We start from the raw sequence: 11,669 nt of genomic DNA, 5'->3' as shown, positions 1-11,669 counted from the left end.
AATAGTAAGAGCTGACATTTACTGTGTAGAGACTCTCTTTTAGCTACTTATACACATTACTGCATTTGCTTCTTACCATCACGTCAGCGTCAGGGTGTTATGGGTTGAATCGTGTCCCCCTTTCCCACTCCTAAAATTTGTTTGTTGAAGTCCTAACCCCTAGTATCTCAGAATGAAATCACATTTGGAGGTCTTTAAAGAGGTAATTAAGCTAAAACGAAGGGGGCTGTAAACCAATCTGACAGATTTCCTTTCAAGGAAAGGAAATTTGGGTGCACAGAGAGATACCAGAGATGTGCGAGCACAGAGAAAAGGCCACGTGAGAACACAGGGAGAGAGCGGCCACACGCATGCCAAGGAGAGAGGCCTTAGCATGAAATCAACCTTGCTGATGTCTCAATCTTGAATGTCTAGCTTCCAGAACTATGGGGAAAAAGAACGGTTATTTAAGCCCTCAGTCCATGGCATTTTGTCATGGTGGCCCTGGTAAGCTAATACAGGAAGGCTGTTATCCCCATTTTGTGACTGTGATGACCAAAACACAAAGAACCAATTTTGCATGATCGTACAGTAAACCTCCAGGGATAGGGTGATACCCAAGTCCCTATACCTCAAGGTCTTCTCAGGGTCCTGGAGGGGCCTGGAGACTGTGAGGAGTCTGTAAGTCATTAAAGGTCATATAAAAGAGGTAGACAGTTGAGTTTGAGGGACCCATGCTTCAGGTTAACTGTTTCCCAGATACTCTTTTCATCAGAAACATGGTGCCTAACTCATCTCTTTTACCTGTCTTGTGTTAGTAATGTCACAAAGAAATGCTATAGTTTCTCTCTAGATCAAGGGTGAGAATCTGGAGGTATTTTTTAAAACTCAGGACATAATCCATATTAAGATGATCAAGATCTATGAGGCTGCCTTCCTTGCTATTAATTGTGACTTTATGTTAAAAATAATCACAGCTCTCATTCACATGGCAGCTGCTAACGAGCTCCACCAGCCCATTGGATCATCCAGCTGTCAGGCTGGCTTTGCAGAGTGCACAGTTTTGGTTTTTCAGGGTATAATTCAATGTCAGAAGAGTTTATGTGCTGCTTAAGCCCCTGCAGCCTATAGATAGGAAGAACACTGTAAATGCAGTAATTATATTTTTCAAGTGCTAGGTTTGTGCTAATAAATCAGAGAGGAAGAGCTGGCAGGATTGGGGACTAGTGCCAAAGACAATAATGTCAAAAATCTGGCCTCCCACCCACATGCTCAGCCTACCCATGCTAGCTAGCAGGAGGGCTAGGTGCCTGTACCTAGCAGGGGGAGCTTTGCTTTCAGTATCTGGTTACATAGTCACTTAGGAATTTCATGTTTTCATTTGTGAGTTTCATGTCTTCTTTTTAGGAAAACAAGGGAATGTACAAAAGCCTTTTACTGCTTGTGCTGGGGGATTCATTGGAAATATGACCAAGATTTATGAATGAATATTGCTTTTCAGTTTCCCTTTCTCTGCCTCCTCATCCTTTCATTTCATTCTCATTTGTCTTATCAAAATGAATGATAAATATATGGGAAGAAAAGACTACAATATTAGTAAAAAAAATACACATGTATACTCAGGAGACCTTGATTTTAGTTCTGACATTGCTGCTAATTGGCTGTGTGACCTTGGGGAAGTCATTTTACGTCTCTGAGCATCTACTGCTGATTCTACAAAATGAAGGGGTTAGGCCATATAATTCTAATATTTGATGTTTCCAACTTCTCACAAAACTTTTTACTTTTGAAGTAAAAGGTTGAAGGGTATCAACTAGCATGCATTGTCAGTGATGGCTCTTTTTTTTTCTTTTGCCTGCACTGGGTCTTAGTTGCAGCATATGGGATCTAGTTCCCTGACCAAGGATGAACCCAGGCCACCTGCATTGGAAGCATGGAGTCTTAACCAGTGGACCACCAGGGACATCCGTGCTTCTTTGTTTTGACAGTCTTCTTTCTCCCACCTTGTTGCTCCACTTACTCCATTTTCCTTGTTTCCCACTGGTGGTAAGGACCTTACACATGGGTGTCCTGTGGACCATGCTTTAGGTATTTTCCAGTCCTAACTTTACCTATCTAACTTTGTCAGTTCTGGGTCCTCTGGAGCACCTTCAGGTAAAAGAAACACATGGATAAATGATTTTATAGTTAAGCAATGATTCATAGCATAGCCTCTTCAATCCAATAACCACTTAGTGAGCACCCACTATGTGCAAAGCAGGCTTCCTAGATGGCTAAGAGGGTAAAGAATCCATCTGCAATACAGGAGATACAGGAGAGGTGGGTTTGATCCCTGGGTCAGGAAGATTCCCCTGGAGAAGGAAAAAAGCAACCTACTCTAGTATTCTTTCCTGGGAAATTCTCATGCACAGAGAGGAGCCTGGTGGGCTATAGTCCAAAGGGTCGCAAAGAGTCAGACATCACTGAGCAACTAAGCACATACACACAATACTATGTGCAAGGCAATCTGTTATTGACAGTAGTGTTAGTAGTTCAGTCATGTCCGACTCTTTGTGACCCCATGGACTGTAACCCAACAGGCAAGAATACTAGAGTGGGTTGCCATTTCCTTCTCCAGGAGATCTTCCCGAACCAGAGATTGAACCTGAGTCTCCTGCATTGAGGTGGACTCTTTATCATCTGAGCCACCAGGGAAGCCCTACTAACCATAGGGATTTAGATAAACAAGATGTGGTCCTTGCTCCCCATGGAGTACACTTTAGGAAGGGACGCACACCACTGACTGTGATATAAGCTGGTTTGCAATGACAGGAAGGAGGAAAGCCTGAGCTGGGTCTTGCTGTCTGATAGGCTGGATTTTGAAAGGCCTATGAGTAGGGTAGAGGGGAGGGACATCAACTGCAGGAACTCTAGGATAAATGCAGGTGGCAGGAAGCATTCAAAATGTGTTTAGTGAAAGGTGTATAGTCTAGGAAGTGGGTGATGAGTTAGATGTAAGGATTGATTTGCAGGAAGAGGAACTGCAGTGGAAATGGAGTGACTGGTGCTTTGAACGCCAGGGTGAAGAATTTGGGCTGCACTGTGTACATGGTTTGAGCTGAGAGAGAGATGGAAGCCCGGTGCAAGCAAGTTCAGTTGCTCAGTTGTGTCTGACTCTTTATAGCCCACTAGGCTTTTCTGTCCATAGGATTCTCCAGGCAAAAATACTGGGGTTGGTTGCCATTTCCTCCTCCAGGGGATCTTCCCTACCCAGGGATTGAATCCATGTTTTCTGTGTCTCCTGGATTGGCATGTGGATTCTTAACCACTGAACCACCTGGGAAGTATACATGGTTTAGAGCCATTAAAAGTGAGCTAGGCCCTGGTGTGAACTGAAGCTCTGTTCCCTCTAGCATGTGCCATGTTTGGAGAACTGGGATAGGGATTGGACATCCATCTGCAGACCACTTGCACAAGGGATCCAGAGTTCTAGACTTCAGGAGGCACACAGATGCTACTTTTGGTGCTAGCTCTGATGGGAGATACTTCCTACAACTCTGTAAATTGGTAGGTCTAGGGTACATTGGTAACCCATAACTTTGGTTTTGAAGCAGCACCTAGGAAGTACTCTTGGGGCTTCTTGGGATGATTTGGGAGGCTCTGGAGGGGTCTGCAGGTCCTGCAGAGTGAGTGGGGGTAGAGTCAGAGAAAAGCTTTTGTGTAATGTCACTGTCTCTCTGAGACGCTGTGGTTAAGAGGAGAGGAGGGGGTTTCAGAGGGCAGTGAACTAGGGAGAAAAGAAGGGGACTAATGACCAACACTTTGTGGAGTAACAGTGGTGGAGATGCCACAGTTTGATGCATCCCATTTTGAGGGTTGGTGAGCTTGTTTGGTCTCAGCACAAGGCTGATGCTATCCTGACTCTCCTTTCTATGCCTCCAAAAGTGAGGGTGGGTGGGGACAAATACAGTGAGCTCTTTGTTACTTTTGGGTTGAACCAGCAAACACCCTGGGAGACACCATTGTTCTAGTAGCTTTTAAAAATTTATTGGTATCTTTAAAAACCTAGGGAGTAGCCAATGAGCTTCCTCATGTCACAGAAAGGACTAAAGGAAGATTTGAGGGAAGAGCTGGCCTCTCTGCTTTCCTCCTGGACCTGCTAAACAAACAGGTTCAGGTAGCTCACTTACCCACTTTTTTGCTTAGAAACATGAAGAGTGAGCACAGGGGAGGGGGAAGACACTTTAGTTCGGCACAATAACTCCAGAGAACGATTGAGAATGGGTATGAAAGGGCTGCGGGCTTATTTCAGTTGAGGTAGAGTCGCCTTTCACATTTCAATGCCCCGATCTTGTATTCTCACAGCATCACCCTCTCAGATGCGTTCAACACATCCACTTAAGTAACTTGATTACTCTTGCAGGAGCTTTTACATAATGCACCTCCTATCAGGTGGGGCGCTCAATCATTCAGCACAGGACCCAGCGTCTCTGCTCTAATATCACTTTACACACAGCTAATGAACACAGGTTCCCAACAAGTGACTGCACTAGTCAATAAAGGAAGGCACGATCCTACCTGCCTGCACGACTGTCGCTGCCTCTGGAGCCAATTAGCCCACTCTTTCTCGGGTGCTGCGGGAATACATTTCCCAAAGTGGTTCTCTTGCTCACCCCTGGGTTATCTTCTCTCCTTCTCCTTCTTTGCAGAGTGCATGCAAAACAGAAAGGCTGTGGCAATTCCTCTGACAGGCTAGACAGGTTAGCGCTGGGAGCTGGGGACATGATTTAAATTCACCATCCAACTCCACTGCCTATATCCAAAAGGGGTGTGCAGCGGATGTGAGGGACCATCACCATTCCTTATGCTCTGAAAAGCAAGGAGGCTGCTAAGAGAACAGGCTGGTGTGTACATTAGCCCCTCTCCTCTTCTAGTCTCATGGTTTGAATTGCTACCTGACAGGTAGAGATCCAGGAGGAAGTGAAAGTGCACGTACCTTTTTCCTGTTACCCCTGTCCTTTTTCTTGCTCACCCCACCATGAAATCACAGTTAGATGTGAATCAGTGGTCCCTGTGCTGGGGAGTCAGGATGCGACAACAATCTCTGGTTGGATGGCTTCATGCGGGAAAGCTCACCAGTGTCCGTGTTTGATCTCCTGTGGAATTTTTGCCCTTCCTTTCACATCAGGCACTGAGAGGACCAAATAATAAAATGCCCATGAAAATGTTTTGTGAAAATAAAGCTCTGCACAGATACATGTGTTGAGTGATTATGTGGGAAAGTGGAAACAATGATGCCTAGATGTCAGCAGGTTAGAGCCCTAAATTATTTTCTGTTCAGCTCTGCCACTCACTAGGGCTGTGGAGATGTCACCTCATCCTTACGGGACTGTTTTCTCATCAAGAAACTGGGGAATATAAAACCTATTTCATAAAATTGTTTGAAAATTAAGAGGTGATATGTGTGAATAATTAGAAAACTGTGGAGTATTGTACACATGGAAGGAATTATTTGTTATTGCCTATGTTGACTTAATTGCTGCTTTAATCCAACTCTTCCTGGCCCTTGGGTATTTCATTAGCATTTTATTATTTTCCACTATTTTTTATGCTGCTCTTTCTTTGAAAAAAAGCCTCTGCTCTGTTTTAAGTCTTCTCAATGAGATAATAAGGTTCTCACGCAAAGAATGCATGGTCAGGTCTGCAGTAGGTTCTTCAGTAGCAGCTATCATCCCATTGAAGGACTTGTATACAGCTAGTGCTTAATGAGGCTTCCCTGGTGGCTCAGACGGTAAAGCGTCCGCCTACAATGCGGGAGACCCAGGTTCAATCCCTGGGTTGGGAAGATGAGGGGCTTCCCTGGTAGCTTAGATGGTAAAGAATCCACCTGCAATGCCAAAGATCTGGATTCAATCCCTGGGTTGGGAAGATCCCCCTGGAGAAGGAAAAGGCTACCCACTTCAGTATTCTAGCCTGGACTGTATTCAGTATTCTGGACTGTATAGTCCACGGGGTCACAAAGAGTCAGACACGACTGAGCACCTTTCACTCACTCATGCACTCGGTGCTTAATGAACACTGTAGACCCACTGAAGTTATTTGAGTTCTCAGATCTTTGTTCTGGAATGTTACCTCATTTCTAAGAAAGATGCTAGTGGTCTGACTCAAGGAAATAAATAAAAAACATGAGCCTAGAAAATTGTTCTTTGATGTTCTCTTATTCCTTGATGTTCTTTTTCTTTGATTCAATGAATGAGTCTGGTTCCCTAAGCCAATTGTCAGAGTCAGTCACTCATTACTTCTCTCCCAGCAAGGGTAAAGTCTTTAATCATGGGCCCTGTTGTAACTAATGGAATGAGGCTGGAAGAGATATCTCTTGAATAAGAGTTATAATTTCTGTTCTAGTCTAATATAATATCTGAAAGTGAAAGATGCAATAGGATTAAAATACCTTTATTTCTCCAGATTGGAAATATCAGTGCTTTTGAAAGTTTAAGGCTGCAAATCCGTTGCATGTATATATAGTTTTGAGCTGGATCAAGTCCTACAGGCAGTAGCAATGGTAAGTGTTGTGAATTTTGTGCCTGGTGTGAGATTGCTAACAGTAACTCTCCACTTCAATATATTAATTGCTTATTGAGTTCCTATGAGGTGGAAAACAGTGCTGAACTTTGTGGGAGCAAGAAAGAAGTGGGAGATATGGGCTCTGCACCCACATTAACTCCTACCAACCCAGGGTCTATATCACAGAGGGTAGGGGAGGTATGTTCCTTTGTAATTTTTAATAGATGCTTTCTCTCAGGACGCTAAGAAAATCAAACCCTATGACTTCATGCCTCTATACTCTATTTTCTGAAGTCCAAGCCTTGGTACAGAGAATCATGCTTCTCCACAATGACATTGGTCACTAATTTTTGGCAAGCTTCTGACTTGTCAAAGGGATTTCTGTGGTGACTGACAGCATCACTGATGTTGAAACACGAATTGGAAAGCAGCAGAAATGCTATCCAAAAGTCTACAAGCAATAAATGCTGGAGAGGGTGTGGAGAAAAGGGAACCCTCTTACACTGTTGGTGGGAATGCAAATTAGTACAGCCACTATGGAGAACAGTGTGGAGGTTTCTTAAAAAACTGGAAATAGAACTGCCATATGACCCAGCAATCCCACTTCTGGGCATACACACCGAGGAAATCAGATCTGAAAGAGACACGTGCACCCCAATGTTGATTGCAGCACTGTTTATAATAGCCAGGACATGGAAGCAACCTAGGTGCCCATCAGCAGACGAATGGATGAGGAAGCTGTGGTACATATACACCATGGAATATTACTCAGCCATTAAAAAGAATTCATTTGAATCAGTTCTAATGAGATGGATGAAACTGGAGCCCATTATACAGAGCGAAGTAAGCCAGAAAGATAAAGACCATTACAGTATACTAACACATATATATGGAATTTAGAAAGATGGTAACGATAACCCTATATGCAAAACAGAAAAAGAGACACAGATGTATAGAACAGACTTTTGGACTCTGTGGGAGAAGGCCAGGGTGGGATGTTTCAAGAGAACAGCATCAAAACATGTATATTATCTAGGGTGAAACAGATCACCAGCCCAGGCTGGATGCATGAGACAGGTGCTCAGGCTTGGTGCACTGGGAAGACTCAGAGGGACTGGGTGGAGAGGGAGGTGGGAGGGGGGACCGGGATGGGGAATACATGTAAATCCATGGCTGATTCATTTCAATGTATGACAAAAACCACTGCAATGTTGTAAAGTAATTAGCCTCCAACTAATAAAAATAAATGGAAAAAAAAAAAAAAAAGGAAAGCAGAAGAAAAAGAAGACGGGGAAGGTTAGGATTGGAAAGGGAGCAAATGAGATAGGTTCAGGCTGAAATTCTTTTTGGTTGAAGGTAATTTATATACTCCTGATCATTTTAAGACATTTCCCAAGGTTGTTTTGTTGTTTTTTCCCCTCCCCCCCTTCTGCTCTCCTTTAATTCTCATCTACTTCATCAAGTCACTGGGTGGAGCCCTATGAATGCTCTCGGATTCACTGCTATCAGCTATTAGATTGAGATTCCAACAGAGTGTGTGCGAGCTCCCGCTCAGTCGTGTGGGTCTCTTTGCCAACTGTGGACTGTAGCCCACCAGGCTCCTCTGTCCATGGAATTTTCCAGGCAAGCATATTGGAGTGGGTTGCCATTTCCTTCTCCAGGGTATCTTCCCAACCCAGAAATTGATCTTGTGTCTCCTGCATTGGCAGAAGACAGAGTCTTTATCACTGCACCACCTGGGAAGAGATTCAAGTCCAAAGTTATTTCATATATTCCGCAAAGACTAGTTACTTTCATTATGAAAGGTCAGTGTCATATTCTCTAGGAATAACCGCCAGCTGCCCTGAAGTCTACTGCTGCCACTACAGCTGCTCCTCTTGTGGTTTCATAGCTAGAATCTGGAACCTTCCCTAACCAGATCCAATAACCTTCTGGGATGCGGGACCTCGGCTGGTGGCTGATCCCAGGGCAACCACAGCTTCTCACAGAGTAATTCCAAGTTAACCTGCCTACCTCTGCTGTGTAACACAGACCCTCCTCTGTGTGTGAACACCTGTCACTCCCACACAGGGGAGCTCCCTCGCGGAAGCGGCGGGTCTGAGGTGGCAGGTGATGGTCTGGAAGGTGACGATCTGGATGTTCTGCGCAGGCGCTGCCCCACTCCTCACCCCGCCTCCCATCCTCGCCCCTCCCACCCGCTGCGTGAAGTCCACTGAAGTCTCGCAGGGTTACTGCGTGCCGCTTCACGAACTCCAGTGGGAAGTCTAGAGTAGTGACCTGCTCTCTACTGCTGCAGAGATCTTGAGGAGACTGAAAAGGAGACTGCTGCTGACAAGGCTATGACCCAGGAGGCGTCTCAGAGACTATGGGCTGCGCCAACTTCCGATTTTCTGCTTCTTAACCTGTGCGAGGAGGAATCACAGCCCACCACCGCTCGCGACCCGGGACTGGACTGCGGCCCCAACCGCTCAGGTTGTTCCAGGCAGGAGCAACCACTGACTGGTGGTTAAGCTGGCCTTCCACAGACTCTTAAACAGAAACTGAAAATATGGCTGACAGAAAATGGTCTTTTAAAAAAACGAAGGAGAGCAAGGCCCAGACAGAGGGAGTTTGAGGCGGGAAAGCTTCCAGTGAGGAGGACCTCGTGAAGGGCTAATCTGAACTGAAGGGGCTGCCAACCACCCCCCGCGCCCCGACACCTCAGACCCGCCTCAGTGGGAGATTCCTTGTGGTTGGGGGTGACAGTGTCCAGTCACAGAGGAAGGTCTGTGTTACACAGTAACGGCAGGCGGGCTAACATGGGACGCCTCTGTGAGAAGCTGTGGTCGCCCTGGAATCAACCACAAGCCGAGATCCAGGCTTCCAGAAGGCTGCCTGGGTCTGGTTAGGGAAGGTTCCAGGTTCCAGACGTGAAGCTGCAAGAGGAGCACCTCTTGCGGCAGGAGCAGCCTTCAGCACCGCTGGCGCTGGCAGGCCAGCCTTCCTGGAGGAAGTGGTACGGACCTCAGCCGGGTTTTAAATGGCAACAATGGTAGGAGCAAAAGCTTTTACCATGTTTTCTTCAGATTTATGTTTAAGATGCCATTGCCTTTTCCCTTGTAGACTTACAGCTCCATTGGTAAGCCGACCGCCTCAGTTAGTTTCTGCTGTAAGGAATTTGAGATGTCCTTTTCCTTCGTTTGCAACGTCCTCTTCCTTCATTTGCAGTCATCAAGGGCTCTGCACTTGGTGAAAGTTTCTCTGTAAGTTATGGCAGGAACCTAGAACAACACCATATGGACTCCTCTCTAGTCAGAAAAGCCTTGCTCTATTTTCTTTTATAAAGATACCTTAGCTTTCATGTGACAACTCTCCAACTGACTGAGGACTTTGGCTCTACTTATCTTTGTCTTCTTTGGCCAAGGACCTTCAACCATTCCCTGTGGTGGTGTTGCCATCCCACTGCCCCAGCTGCTCTCCCATGGACGTTCTCCACTGGTCAGTCCCCTCATCAAGTGTGGCTCCTGCAGTTGGACTCGATATTCCAGGTAGGTGACCAGTGTGGAGCAGGGACTCTCACTGACCTTGTTCCAGACATTATGTCCATGTATACAGTCCAGTAGCCTTTACGGGAGCTTTTGGAAACTTATAAAGATGTCTGTGGAAGGGAGGTAGTTTCATAAAGCAGAAGTCAGAGACATAGGACCCTTCAGATGTTAGCGTTAATGTCCTTCAACCAGAGATGTTTTTACATGCCAAGAATACCCTGTAAGAGTGTTATAATTGTGAATTTGTATTTCCAAAGACTTTTAGATTGGAAATTCATTCTGAGAAGGTTCTTGTAAAATGTTGTAAAATCTTGTAAAATTTCATGTTTATGCAGAATTCCTTGGGATAACCTATGAATTTCCTTCTTAGAAATTTACCCACAACAAATTTCTAAGCTGTTCTATCAGGGAAGGAGGATTGTGGTATTGTGCTGCTTTCAGATGGTATTGGTTTCATATGGCAGTGCGTGAAATTCTCCTGAAACATGCAGCTTGCTTTCTTCTTTAAAGTAGAAGAATGTGGGTGGAAGTTGGCACCTTGAAAGAGCTCAGAATCAGAGGATGACCTCTGGGAGTGCCTTCAGAAAACCATGGAATGACTGAGGCTCCAAAGAGATAATTGGAGTGAAAATCACAGACAAGTATGAAATTCCATGAAAATATGTGGTGGGTAGTATTGTGAGTAGGCTCTTCTCCAGTGTGGTAGGGCAGGTGATAAGAAGCATTGCAGTCTGTTCTGGTTCTTACAGAGTTCCTATCTGGTTTCCTCTTTACCCTACTCTAATCCTAATTGCTACCCTGGATAAACTGCTTAAACTTTGAGCCGTGTTTTTCTTGGTGCTACAGATTGTTTTACTCCCAAAGACCAAAACTAATTTTCCACTTTTCTTTAACTCCTTCCCCTACTCTCATAGTTTTGGAAGTTTGTATCCTAGGAGCTGGTAATATTTATCACCTTCCTGTGGCCCCCATGGTGTGAAGACTGCCACATCTCTTTATGGCAGTGCTGTCCTGAGCAGAGTGGAGGAGGGGATATCTATTATTAGGCTTTGGCTAAATTCCTTGAGTTAATGTCAAGCTTCCTCAGGCAGTATGGAGCTGCAAGGGCCTCCCTAACCTGCACCAATGTTTTCTTACCCTGCAAGCAGTGGCATGAGATAGGGGAAGGATATAGGCTACAGACACATTCCCTTTCCTCTGGAGGAAGAATAACCAAGGAAATTTGAAATGTCCTTGGATACATGGCCAAAGTCTGTGTCTCCCATAAGCATGGGGCCAGGAGAAGGGAGCTGGATTCATTGGGTGACACCCAGAGGTCAGAGCAGCCCACCACATCCTCCTTACTGAGCGAATGTGGTGGTTTCTCTGAGACCCATATAGGGAGAATACTTCCATGATCCTGGGCACTCAGCTTCTGATTCAGCCAAACCTTCAACATAAATCATCTTTGTCTCAGATGTTTGCTTTTTACCTATCAAAGCCATCAGATTCTTACCTGGAGTTACACAAGAAATGTTTTAAAGGAACCCTGTGAAATGAATTCCCCTTCCCCCTCTTTCCTTCCTCTGTCCCTTTGCAATCCTCCTTGTTCAGCAAGGGATTACTAAGGCAACCTCTCTT

General features: G+C 45.2%; 1 non-coding gene across 1 annotated transcript; it reads left to right on the top strand.

The window, feature by feature from the left end:
* Positions 1-5,731: 5,731 nt before the first annotated feature.
* On the top strand, positions 5,732-5,803 carry TRNAC-ACA (transfer RNA cysteine (anticodon ACA)). The gene has a single exon. It is a non-coding gene; the product is annotated as a tRNA-Cys (tRNA).
* Positions 5,804-11,669: the final 5,866 nt, after the last annotated feature.

Source organism: Odocoileus virginianus, chromosome 6 (assembly GCF_023699985.2).
Source record: "Odocoileus virginianus isolate 20LAN1187 ecotype Illinois chromosome 6, Ovbor_1.2, whole genome shotgun sequence".
Classification (NCBI taxonomy): domain Eukaryota; kingdom Metazoa; phylum Chordata; class Mammalia; order Artiodactyla; family Cervidae; genus Odocoileus; species Odocoileus virginianus.
This window is presented reverse-complemented; position numbering and strand designations above follow the sequence as displayed.